The sequence below is a fragment of the Diabrotica virgifera genome, chromosome 4 (assembly GCF_917563875.1).
Source record: "Diabrotica virgifera virgifera chromosome 4, PGI_DIABVI_V3a".
Lineage (NCBI taxonomy): Eukaryota > Metazoa > Arthropoda > Insecta > Coleoptera > Chrysomelidae > Diabrotica > Diabrotica virgifera.
The window spans coordinates 157,601,259-157,615,185 of record NC_065446.1 but is presented as its reverse complement, the minus strand read 5'-3'; the positions used below and the strand labels follow the sequence as shown (position 1 = coordinate 157,615,185).

Sequence of the window (13,927 nt, the reverse complement as noted above, 5' to 3'; positions counted from 1 at the left end):
AACAACTCCAGACTAATTTCATTTGACGTAAAAAATCTTTTTCCTAGTGTTCCTCAGTTCCTCCTACAGAAACTTTTGTTTTAGTTAAATATCTTTTAGACCATAATAGTGTAGCAGTTATGCTACGGACCATTTAAAATTAAATACATTGATTTGCGATTAATTCAATTTAAATTAATAAATAAAATTAACAAGTACTATCCCTCCAGAAATTTCTTTTCGTGCCGCCAGCGATAAAATTAAAAGGCATTTTTACCATCAGATGGCTTGCGCGCCGCGATCGATTTCCGTTGTCGATCGAAACTCCGGCAGTTTTGGTCAGAAACTCATCAAGAGCGTATATAGTGTGCAGCACAATTTCTCTTTTTTAAGCGGCGAAGATCTAGAATCAATCAAATATACGCCATTTAAATGAAATAAAGACATCATAAATACTATTTATCCAAAAATCCAACGTTTAAATCCACAGTAACCAAAGTTATACGAATTTAAGTTTCAAAACCACACCGTAATGGCGATGGCGACCAATTATTAATAACTGTTAGCTGCACACACATTCTAGGTAAGCCTTGGATTATTATTTCTTATTGAAAACAGCCTAAATTCATAATTTATATCGTAATTTTGGGATCTAATTTGCGAGGAACAGGAGAATTTCATGTAGTTTTTATGTAAAGCTTCCATTTTAAAATCATTTCTTGTCCATTTACTTATCAATTTTTTTTTTGATGATCGAATAAAAAAGATACCAATGATTTTGAAGTTTATCGCGCAGGTGCATGTGAACGCGCATGCTTCTTTAAATGCTTGGACTGACAACCACTCAGTTCGTCACAGATTTAGACATAACCTAATGTTTTGTTTGGGAGGAATCAGTAATGTTTTGTTTGGTCTGGTACGGGAAATCTAAACTGTTGCAGTTACTCATGGAAACTTTTAAATATTCATTATGTTACTTTGTAGACTTCGCCGCATCCCGTAGTCCAAATCCTTGGAATGTTGTAGAGCATCCTAATGACACCTGTAACTTGACTTTGTTTCCAACAGCCTTCCAGACGCTTTAGATGTTGTAGTGCTAAGAGGATTTCATCCTAAATAGACCTGTCTTCGTGGGAATACCAGTGTGGAAGATAAGATAAGCTTTTAGTTTATTTTTTTTTGTTGTTAAAGTAAAGTCAAGTTGCTTCTCATTCCTAACTATAATATAATAACCTGTAAACTTTTTGTGTGCACATAATTAGGTACATTTTTGACTAGTTTTTGTAATTAATAGGGGGGTGCTAGTTGTTTTTTTTTTTAATAAAATAGGATTTCAAATACATATTAAATACATAAGGGATAATAATAATTGAGAATAAATCAAGTTTTTAAAATTTAATAGAGAAGAGAAATAGGCGTATTAAAGGGTTATTAACAAGAGTAATTTTCAAAGTTAAAAGGGTTTTTACAAACGAAATTTAATTAAAAGAGTTTCTGACCGACTCATATCTAGCGTTTTCTGTATATCTCCAGTATCTATGTTGTAAGTATACTACGAGCACATAGATCTGGAACGTTAGCTACTTGGACACTTGTCAGTCCCAGGACCATTATTTATATACTAACATTTGGCTATTCTCCCGGACTTGATTATTGAATCTTACTAATATTTGTTTACTTGGCACAATAGTGGTGATTTTTGCTATTTGTTAGTGGTCTTTTGGCCGTATCTATTTCTACACCACTATTGTTTATATTACTGTAGGCTGTTACATACAGTGCTAGTCAAAAGTCCGTACCCCCCTCGTATCTTTTGAACGGTTATACCTATAATAGTGAAATTTGGAGGAAGGAAATAAACGGACGTAGGCTTCTTAGCTAGTCATGACAGGTGACGTAATAGTGACAGATGACTTTACAGCGCCACTGTGACAGATAATTTTAAATGGGATCTTATGGCAAGTAATACCTCGTTTGAAAGATATTCAAAATACCTATTCAGCCATACTAATTTTTTCGGATATAAATTGATTTTGATTTTGGTAAATAAATGAAATAAATGTAAAATTGTAGTTTCGCATTTAATTAATAAAAATTCAAATGTCCGCCTATGGTTTTTTTGTCAAAAAAGTTCACGTTTTTCAGTTCTCTAATAGTTTTTACGTCAACGTCAACCCTTTTGACAAGTAATCATAGGCGGAGGTTTGAATTTTTATTAATTAAATGCGAAACTACAATTTTATATTATTTCATTTATTCATCAAAATTAGCTTAAACTCAAACAAAATTAGTATTACTGAATAGGTATTTTCAATACCTTTCAAACCAGGTATCACTTGCCATAAGGTCCCATTTAAAATTATCTGTCATGGCGGCGCTGCAACGTCATCTGTCACTATTACGTCACCTGTCATGACTAGTTAAGACGCCTACATCCGTTTATTTCCTCCCTCTAAATTTCACTATTATAAGTATAACCGTTCAAAAGATACGAGGGGGGGTACGGACTTTTGACTAGCAGTGTATATATAAGTAAAAGCTATTTTGATATTCTTTAGTATATTTATTGTAAATATATTTGTCAATAGTATTTTGCCTTTTATTTCAGTTCTTACTACAGTACATAACATAGCATTACAAGGTAAATATTGAATTTTTGCGTTGTTTCAGGAAATTGTCTCCAGTGTCATTTATTTATTTGATTTCTTGTTGTTCGTTACAAAAATCTCGATCTGTTCAAATTCTAGGCCCAGAAGGTAAATTTCTTCGCTAAAGGTAAAGTAAAATTAGCTTTTCAAATTCTAGGTCAAGATAGCCCGAGTTGGCGCCCATTTTCTTCTTCTTCACTTATCGTACTGTTCGTACCCTTTTATTTCCAGTGTCTCATCTAGTCGCATTGAGTTTTTGTATTAAGAAAAAGGTCTCATTTTCTTCTTTGTATATACTATATCATCATCCAATATCTTTGTTTCACATTTCAAAAACCAATATTTAGTGTAAAAAGCTAGCCCGAACTTCCCCCTTTGAGATTTAGTGTCTCTCTGCCTATTTAAGTTAGTCTTCTGAGCTAAGTCCTTCTTAATTAATATCTTCAATAACTTCCCTATTCTACTTCTATCTCAATTTTACCTTTTTACTCCCTCTCATTCACAATACCCAGAGTATTGTGTTACAATAGTACAAATCCGATCATTGCATCTGAAATTTTACACCTCCTTGAAATTTGCATGAATCAAGACTATTTTGAATTCAATAATCAAATATACACAAACAACAGTGCAGGACTTATTATGGGTAATCCTCTAAGCCCATTACTATCAGATATATTTATGAACCAACTTGAAACAACAATTTCTAAACATCCCGTATTTAAACAGTTCCTATATTGGTGGAGATACCTGGATGATATACTAGTGCTTTACAGGAACTAAAAGACAACTTGACCAATTTCTATCATACATTAATTCACTTCATAGTAATATTGAGTTTACAATAGAAACAGAACAGAATAATTCCATAAACTTTCCAGATGTATAGATTACCAGACTACACAACAAACATGAGTTCTCTGTATATCATAAACCTACCCATACTGACACAACTATACACAATTCATCATCCCATCCTACACAACACAAATTAGCAGCCTACCATAGCATGATACATAGACTGACAGAAATTCCCATGACAAAAAATAACTTCGCGATAGAACTAAACATCATTAAACAAATAGCAGTAAACAACGGCTATAACGAACAAACAGTTAACACAATTTTAAATCAAAAACTCCATAAGAAAGCCCTGAAATTAGTGTATCCACCACCACAGAAAGAACCCAGTACCTTCTGCTCTCTCACATATACTGGCAAGATAACAACAAAAATAGCCAGATACATAAAAAGACAGGAATAATACCAGCTTTCAGAATTAACAACAACTTAAGCAAATATATTAAGAACAATAAAAGCAGAAAGAAAAAGCAACTACAGAGTGGTGTGTACAAACTAACTTGTGGTGACTGTCCGAAAACGTACATCGGTCAAACTGGCAGAACTTTTGATAAACGGATAGCAGAACAAAAACGGCTTTCAACAATAGAAAAACAGACACTTCTACATACGCACTTCACCTTCTAGATCATAATAATTCTTTCAATGAAGTGTGTCAAATTCTGCGTATCCAAAATAAAGGCCTTAAGCTATCTTTTTTAGAATCTATGGAAATTAATAAACTGAAAATTACAGATATAATTCTGAATGACCAACTCGAGACAAACAGCTCCCCACTCCTCAACTTCTTCAGTTAGAGACTTAAAAAGGCAAACACATTGTAAATTATATCACTTAAGAAAGGCACTCTGCCGAAACAGCTGTAGTCACATAGTTGTAAATAATAAATTTTGTGGAAGTATAAAAAAAAGATTTCAGTGTTTTATTGTGAGAAAAAAACTTTCTACGAGCAATAATAGTCAAGTTATACTTTTTTTTTGAACAATCACATCTCTATTGTTTATAAATTTTCAGAGTTGAAACTTTTACAACACGATAATAAATGTCTATACTTTATATTACAAGTGATAGGTACGGAATATCTTTCATTTAAAACGAGTAATAGCCATTTAAAATGAAGTTACCCACTTACCAATTTAAAAAAAATGAAGGCTATACGTTCTCTGGAAGCTGAGATATTGTAACATTGTTCAAGGGCTCCAAATGGAACTTATCAAATATAAATCCGTACAACAGTATAGAAAAGATAAAAAAAATCGTAGTTACCTGGTTTTTATGGGTACCGATAAACTATCACATTTGAAAAACTTAATCATTTTTTGAAATTCAGATCTAGCTTTCTCTATCCTACATTTGATTTCTATGGAATTGTTGCAACTTTCATTGACGTTGTTGACCGTTCACACAGTCGTCCAAATTGCTGTTTCTTCTTTAGAGATCAACATTTTAGTCCATATCTCTAACATACTTCTGTGATTCTATGCATTAACTTCTGGAGGGTTTCAGAACTGTCAGCAAATACCACCGTGATCTGAGTATTTTATATTATTGATACATTATCCATTATTTCGATTTCCGGCTTCAACATCACCTACTGTTATTTGGAAGATTTCCTCAGAGTACCTACATGTTGAACAGCAGTGGTTATAGTATAGTATATATAATAGGGTGGGGTTAGAAAGACCCTACAGATACCTTTGAACCAAATTTTGATACATACTTCAAAGAAAAGAATACCAGAAAACTGGAATGAAGCAATAATAATGTTACTATTCAAAAAGGGAGACAAATGTGATCTGAACAATGATAGACCAATAACACTACTGAATATCATGTCGTATAAACTGCTTACAAAAATTATAACAAATAGATTAACAGGAAAGCTAGACGGATACCAATGTCGGGATCAAGCTGGATTCAGAAAGGGATACAGCACAACATACCACTTGCTAACAATGGAAATACTCATTGAACGCGCTTTTGCTTTTGTGTATTTTGAAAAGGCCTTTGACAGTATTGAAGACTGCCATACAATCCTTGCTAATAAATAGAAGGCTCGATTATCGATACATAAAACTGTTGAAAAAATCTACAAAAAGCAAAAATCACAATAAAACATTCACACCAAAACAACAAATCAATAAAAATAAATAGAGGAATTAGGAAAGGGGACCCAATATCCCCAAAATTATTTACGCAAGCACTAGAAGATATATTCAAAAATGTTAAATGGCACAACAAAGGAATCAAGATCAATGGATAACTGCTGAATAAACTGAGATATGCGGACCATATAGCGATGATATAGCGGTGATGACGCAATCGGACAAGGAAGCAAACGAGATAGGCCTAAAAATTAACTACACAAAAACTAAATATATGACAAACGTAGAAGGGGACAACGAAACCATGCAAATAGGAACAAGGTCAAGGAGTACATATACCTAGGCCAAATAATGAAACTGAGTAAAGAAAATTAAACAGCAGAAATGATAAAAAGGAGAATAAGACTCGCATAGGTGACATTAGGCAAAATGAACTATATCCTGAAAACCCAGAAATTTGCCCAATACCTCCGCACAAAATTATATGATCAATGTGTCCTACCAGTACTTACATATGGAGCACAAACATGGAACTTTACAAAGGAAAATATGGAAAAGATGGCCAAGCCTCAAAAGGCAATGGAACGGCAGATGTTGGGTATCAAGATATGGGATAAAAAGAAAAGTACATAGATCAGAAATAAAATCAAAGTGAAAGACGTTTACAAACATGCACCTACTCTCAATTGGAAATTTGCAGGACACAACAGCAGACAAAGAGACGAAAGATGGAATGAGGGGATAGAAAGACGAAAGATGGAATGAAGGGATAGCACTGGTGACCTTGGGACCATAAAAGAAGAAAGAGCAGACCACAGATGACATGGTTGAATGACCTAAAAAAATATAGGGATCAGATGGACAGGATTAGCACTGAACCGAAAAGAGAGATAAGGGGTAGGCCTAAGTTCAACTTTGAACACATGAAGGGAATAGATTGATGGAAAGAATAGGTGGGATAATAGTAGGGGAGAGTTCGATAAAACGGGATAGTCGGATAAAACGGGATTCCTAGCCTAGAGACCCAACTAGTGCTGCTATCAATCAGACAACGACGAAAACTTGTTCTCAGTCGTCATTTTAACATTCTCAGTTCGTTTTACTCGATGCCATTATTTGATGAAAAGTTGTTGTGTTTAGAATTGTTTGACTCTATTTTTTTGGTACTTTGTACTTTTAAGTGCGTTGTCTTCTACATTATATTTCCTACATATCTAAACATATAATTTCGGTGACTATTACATTTAATTAAGCACTCATTAACGAATATTCTCATATGTAGTCTATCTAATTTAACTTTTACGTTTAGGCAGAAGCCATTTTTGTTTTGAAAAATGTCTGAGTTGGACAAAACGGGACACTTATAAGTTGGATAAAATGGGATGCAGTTTTTTATGTCCCGTTTTATCCACCTATTTATTTATTGGCCTATTAATTTTTTAAATAGCGATAAAGCGTGTTCTCATACTGCAGAAAAGAACAACATATTTTTATGTGACTTTTGTTCTGATATACGTACCTAGTCCTAAATAAAAAGTCTTATTTCCCATTTTGCAATAAAACATAAAAAAGGCCCATTTTTAAGTTTCTGACTATTGAAGATATTGTTGATTCAAAGGTAAATTTTGCTTTGCAGTCTTATTATATCTGCTTAAATATACTTTTTTGCACGATTGACCATTTTTGACTGTTTACCGTGACAGATTTTACGTCAGTAGGTGACATTTACTAGCAACTCGACGGTAAGTAATCCAACTCGACGGTAAGTACTTCAACTCGACGGTAAGTAATTCACTTACCGTCGAGTTAAAAAATTTCTTAATTTTAATTTATTTTTTGAAAGAATAAAGAAAACTAACGAATTATTTATTAATATTGAAACTTATGGTACAATTTGTTAATTTATCTCTTCAAATACGCGATCAAAGTTGAAAACTTGGAAATATCAATGCTATCATAAAGAAAAACGAGGGATTTAATCATTGAATATTCTGCCCAGAGGCTTCCTGGAGCTTTCAACTGCATATGTCTTTGAACGAAATATGCCAATAGAGTCTTTTCTTCGATTCTTAAATTCTTGCCTTCGCACCATTTTTTAAAACTTTGGTAGGTATTTTGATAACGGATTTTGGATTTTTCGGGAATAATTGCGGAACACCCTTCTTCCCAAGCCCGTTCAATTTCTTCAAATTCACTTTCGCTCATATTTTAATTTATAATAATCAAAATTGTACTTAAAATTATTGACAACTAAATAAAAACTCAATTCTCCATTGTTGTTATGCACCCTAGTTACTACCTAACAATTAAAGTATCTATCTTGATAAAATGAATGAAACTAGTCAATATGACGAAAATGTTTAATTTTATAATTTATAATGGTATCAATCGTGCAAAAAACGTTATAAGCATGTCGAATGTTAAGGGTAACCGATCTCAGACAATAAATGGAGCCGTCGTTCCGCTCCTCCTCCAAACAATTGTCTTCGATGGGTATAAAACCCTTACCGTTCTCCATAATTAATATACTATTTAGATAATTTTATGCAAAAAATTAAATATTGTGAACCCATCCCGTTTTAGCCAACCGTGGTATGCTAAAACGGGATGTGCAGGACATTAATAAGTAATTTTTTACTATTTTCCAGTTATTAGAAATAGCTAAAAATATGTTTTTTGTGTGCTTCAATAAATCTTATACCAGTAAAAAATAATAATATGATAATTTCTTTAACCTTTTTTCCGTAATAAAAATAAACAAGAATGGTATCCCGTTTTGTCCAACTCAGCCCTATATAAAAATATCTTGTAGATGCTAGTAGGTATACCTGTTTTAAGTAAACTTTAAATACAGTCGGAAAAATGAAAGAATACCCACGAACGATCACTTCAATCACTTAGTTTGTATTTGCTGTCTTTTTCTATAAATAACAAACGTTTGTTATAGAAAAAGACAGCCAATGTAAAATAAGTGATTAATGTGATCGTTTATGGGTATTCTTTCATTTTTCCGACTGTATCTATATGTAAACTAAATACTCTTTAGTTTTATGTATTTTTGTAAGAGGTCTCTAAGGGTTGTATAATATTCTTTTGAGTTGGTGTTACTTAATTTTTCATATTTTTGTATTTTAGCCATTATTAATGGATGCTCTGTTTTTTTTTATTCAAATCGGGCATAATAAAAACATTTAATCGGAGATAATATAAACAAGTCTTCGAGTAAAACTTGATCGATGTTTATAAAAACTATAGTTCACTTTTAATTGCATCGTTCGTTTCTCCGTCTATGTACACGAACGGTACTGACTAATTACACGAGAATCAAAGTCGCGGCAAAGATTTAAAAAGGACGCAGTAAGGAATTTCTAATTTATAACAGAGAGCTGTCCAATTGGCATTATAAAGTAGAGAAAGACGACTGATCAATGTCGCTTTCTAACAAACTCTTTACTGAGATGTTCATCTAATGACAAAAAACTTTTTTTCCTAATAAAATCCTATCTAATATCCACTGTATTTGTACTCTATCTACCTTTCCCGTTTACTATTCATATCACATTTAGTCAGATATTAGGTATACGAAGTAGATCATCTTGGGAGATAAAATTACTTACAGAAAAGAATAGAATAATTACGTTCTATGATGAGTACATAGGAAGTTTATTGAATTAAAAATGTGTGATGCTTATTGAGAACGGAGTTCCTTAATAGTCATACAAATAATATTAAAGTATATTTCAAACCTTTTAAGTAAATTCTTTGTAATAGTTTAATTTCTAATAGTAGTGCAGTCAGTGAGAGCATTTGACTCCGCAATCCATCGTATTGCATGGATTTTGGAGAAGAGCAGCCACAGAGAAACAAGGGTGGAGGCAAAAAATAAAGGAGGCCAAGGCTTAATTTGGGCTGTAGTGCCGTAGAAGAAGAAGAAGAAGAAGAAGAAGGGGAACAAGAAGAAGCATGAACCTTGGAAGCATGTCAGAAAGAAAAAAGAAAAATAACCTAATAATGAGAGGCTTACCACTAGACACAATAGAAGCAGAGCAACTAGAGAACTTCATAGAAACAAAAATGGGAGTAAAATCAGAAATAAATAGGGTAAAAAAGATAACTGAAACAATGTGTGTTATCGAATGTAAAAAATTCGAAGATAAAATGAAAGTACTGAAAGCCAAGGGTGAACTAATGAGCTATAAGCAACATAGAGTATATATAGAATGTGACCTAACATTAAAAGAGATAGAAATACAAAGGAACCTTAGGAAGATAGCAGCAGATGAAAAGACTAATGGTAAAAGAACAAAAATTGGATATGAATTCATAGTTATTGAAGGCATTAAGTGGAAATGGAACCAAAAAACAAGCCGGATAGAAAAAGTAACATACAATACAGAACCAACTTGTTCAAAAAACTAGCTGAAGAAAACACAATGATGGACCGAGAAACAAAACAGGCACAGAACAGGGACATGAGCAGATTTAAAGATAATAACACAAACGGAAGGAAAAACAAATTGAAGTACAACTTAAACACAGAAAAAAACAGAACAATTCTGAAAATGGCATCATGGAATGTAAGAGGTATAAATGGGAAAGAAATAGAACGGGGGAAGAAATTAGAGATAAGAACATTGAAATAGTAGCTATAACAGAGACAAAGAAAAAAGGTAGAGGATCAATAATATTAGAAAACGGAATGTTACTAATATACAGTGGAGTGGAAGAAACGAAGAGAGCTCAGGCAGGAGTACCGTGCATGATTAAGAAGGATAGTATCAACAAAGTAAAAAATTGGATATATTACAACGAACGTATACTAAGAGTAGACATATACATATATATATATATATATATATATATATATATATATATTATATATATATATATGTATATGTATATATATATATATATATATATATATATATATATATATATATATATATATGTATATATATATATATATATATGGATACAGAGGAAACCAATACAAACCTAATCATATGCTATGGACCAGATGAAGACGCAACAAAAAACGAAAAGAATAAGTTCTGGGACAAACTACAAGAAGTGATAAATGATTGTACAGAGAAAATTGTGATCACAGGAGACATGAATAGTAGAGTGGGGAAAGAAGCAGAAAAATGGAACAATGTCATCGGACCTTATGGGGAGGAAAAAATAAACAAAAATGGAAAATTACTACTTGAATTTTGTCTAGACAATAACCTGGTGATTATGAACACACACTTCCAACATAAAAGGATACACAAGATCACAAGAGAAGTCAAATCAATAGACGAACAATCAATTGTAGACTATACTATAGTGCAAAAAACAGAGAAGAACTGGATAAGAGACGTAAGGGTGAAAAGGAGTTATGAAATTGGTAGTGACCACTATCTACTAGAAACCACATTTAAAAGCAAAAGAAAAGAAATAAAAAAAATGAGAACATAAACAGAAAACACAAAGAAATAATAAAAATTTATAAACTAAGGGAAGAAACAACGAAAATAAGATACACAGAAGGGCTAGAGAAAGAGATGGACAATGAACATGAAATAACAGAAACAATAGAAGAAGAATAGGGAAAATTTAAAAATACGATGATAAAAACAGCTAAATCAATATATGTGGAACTACAAGAAATAACAACAGAGGGAAACGAACGTCTTTGTGGAACGATGAAGTGAAAAGAGAAATAAAAGAAAATAAGAAATTATGGAAAGAATACATACAAGACAAAACACAACAAAAATATGAAAATTATAAGTGACAAAGAACAAAACTTAAAGAGGTAGTTAAGAAAGAGAAAAAGAAAAGTTGGGAAAAACTCGGAGAAAAAACGGAAGAAAACAGCACAGAAAAGGTAAAATTATTTTATAGAACACTGAAAAACCTAAGAAGCAACAAAGAAACGAAACTGAAACAAATAATGAACAAGGAAGGAACAAAAATAAATGACGATAAAACAATAATGGAAAGATGGAGGGAACATTTCCAGCTGATACTGAATGGAAATCAAGCGAATACAATAGAGAAGGAAAGCCACATCAAGAGAGTATCCATGAGAAACACGGAAAATCCAGAAACTATGGAAAAAGAAGAACTAGAAGAAGCAATAAGAAAGATAAAGATTGGAAAAGCACCAGAAAGCGATGAACTAGCACCAGAAATGATGAAATATATAGGAGTAAAAGCAAAAGAAAAAATGTTATACATATATCGCACTAATAATACAATAGTGTCGTAACTCAAAATGTTGCGAATTTGACTTAACACTATATTCACACGTAAAATTAAATTCCCTACAAGTCAATGAACCGTCGTTTTAATAGTGCAAGAAATGAATAAGCGGTGGCGCCATAAGACGTTATTCATGACTGACCGACTGTCGTCATCGCCCTCACAATATTGCGCCATTTTTAGTTGCGGCCAACAGTGACTGGGAACGCACGTGGTGATTTGCTCATCATTTCGAGTTTCGAGTTGTTGATTTGAACCCAACCATAACATTGTTGTTTTTCTACATATTACACTAAGTATTACTGATTTGCACAAGCATGTTTTAAAATAATATTTTTACTAACGACACTATTATTGGTTCAGTTCATTATTTTTGACATGCTACACTATTGTTGAATCATAACTTTAAACCGTTTTTTTGTTATTTGTAAAATATGTATTAATCATTATCTATTTGTCAATCACCGTATAGGAATAACTCGTTTAAAATGTGTAGCAGTGTTATTAAAACAGCTTATTAACTACTAATTGTCCTCCACAATACATTTCGAACATTTGTACTTATGGTAGTGGTATTTTCGGGCCGCTGATCACAGTTTAAAGAAGCAGAAGAAGAAAAAGAAGATTATCAAGCTTCTTGACAAGTGACGTCCGCGCATCACTGTTTTTTTTTCTGTGCGCGTACTGATCACAAGTGTTTTCCAAATAGTTTTATAAAAATTATTAGAAAGTGTTTAAAATACCAAAAAGTCATCAGAGAATAATTATGTATCCCGAAAGAGACGGAAATATGAAAAATTGCAACAGAAACTGGTAAAGTTAAGGTATTTATTATATGATATTTTTGGGTTTTATCGTTGTATCCAAAAAGACCAAGGTATTTATATAGACCAAGGCTCATATGTAAAAATATTAGCACATTTGGACGTTGAGAGGTGACTCAAATTTTTTTGCAGAAATTGCTTGAAAATAACTCAACTAATAATATTTAAGTTATCCTCCCTCTCAAAAAGGTCCGGAACATTGTTTAAATAATCAAAATGTCAAAAAATGAAGGAATAATTCGATTTTTTCTTCGTTTTTTGATTATAACTTATAAAGTATTCATTTCCGAGAAAAGTTGTGCTGACATAGAAGTTGCCTAATTAAATTTGCTACAATATAGAATTGGTTAAGAATTTAAAAACCAGTCACCCTTGTTGCAAAATAGCAATAATTGCGAAAAAAACATACAAAAACAAGTATTCGCATTTTACGTTTTTCAACCATTTATGCTAAACTTAGGACCTTCATATTTCACCCAGAAAAACTTTATGATACAGTAAAATAATACTGAAAATTTCATTAAGATCGGTTTAATAAATTTTGCAAAATAAATTTTGCAATCCAGCTTTCGCAAAAAAAATTAATTTTTTCAAAATGTTACAGGACTGAAAATAAAGCAGATAACAAGTTGAAATTTTTTTTGCGTATAGAAGTTTACTGTACCTTTCATCTTCAATTTTGTAAAATTAAAATCGATTAACTACCACGGCGTCAGGAATTTTTTTAAATAAACATTCATTATTGGTGCTACGCGCAGGACAGCGGATAGTTTGCTCTTATTGGGCATTCCAATGACCTTTGATAATGATTGATACATTTTAATTTTTATTAAATTTCGGTATAAATAAATAAATTCGTTTATTGCAAAATAAAAACACATATTTTATCCTTTGAAATAACACTTTTATTAGCAAAAACTTTATTGTTTATATATTTCAACTTAGAGAATAAAAGTTTATTATTTTTAAACATATGCAATTGTTTAAACAATATTTCACAAACCATAATAAAATTAGTTTGATTTTTGTGGAATTAAAATATTAAAATAGAACAAAATACAGAGTAAGAAAATAATATATTAGATAAAGATTAGAAGAAATTTTGGTGGAAATCAACTTGTGTGAATCGAACACCGCTGTCCTGCGCGTAGGTAGCACCAAAAATTAATGTTTATTTAAAAAATTTCCTGACGCCGTGGTAATTAATCGATTTTAATTTTGTAAATTGCAAATGAAAGGTACAGTACACTTCTATAAGCAA

The 13,927-nt window shown here is 32.0% G+C and overlaps 1 long non-coding RNA gene across 1 annotated transcript; it reads left to right on the top strand.

The window, feature by feature from the left end:
- The first annotated feature begins 329 nt into the window (after window positions 1-329).
- LOC114326285 (uncharacterized) lies at window positions 330-2,569 on the top strand. Its single transcript, XR_003651822.2, has 2 exons — window positions 330-562; window positions 964-2,569. It is a non-coding gene; the product is annotated as an uncharacterized LOC114326285 (long non-coding RNA).
- Window positions 2,570-13,927: the final 11,358 nt, after the last annotated feature.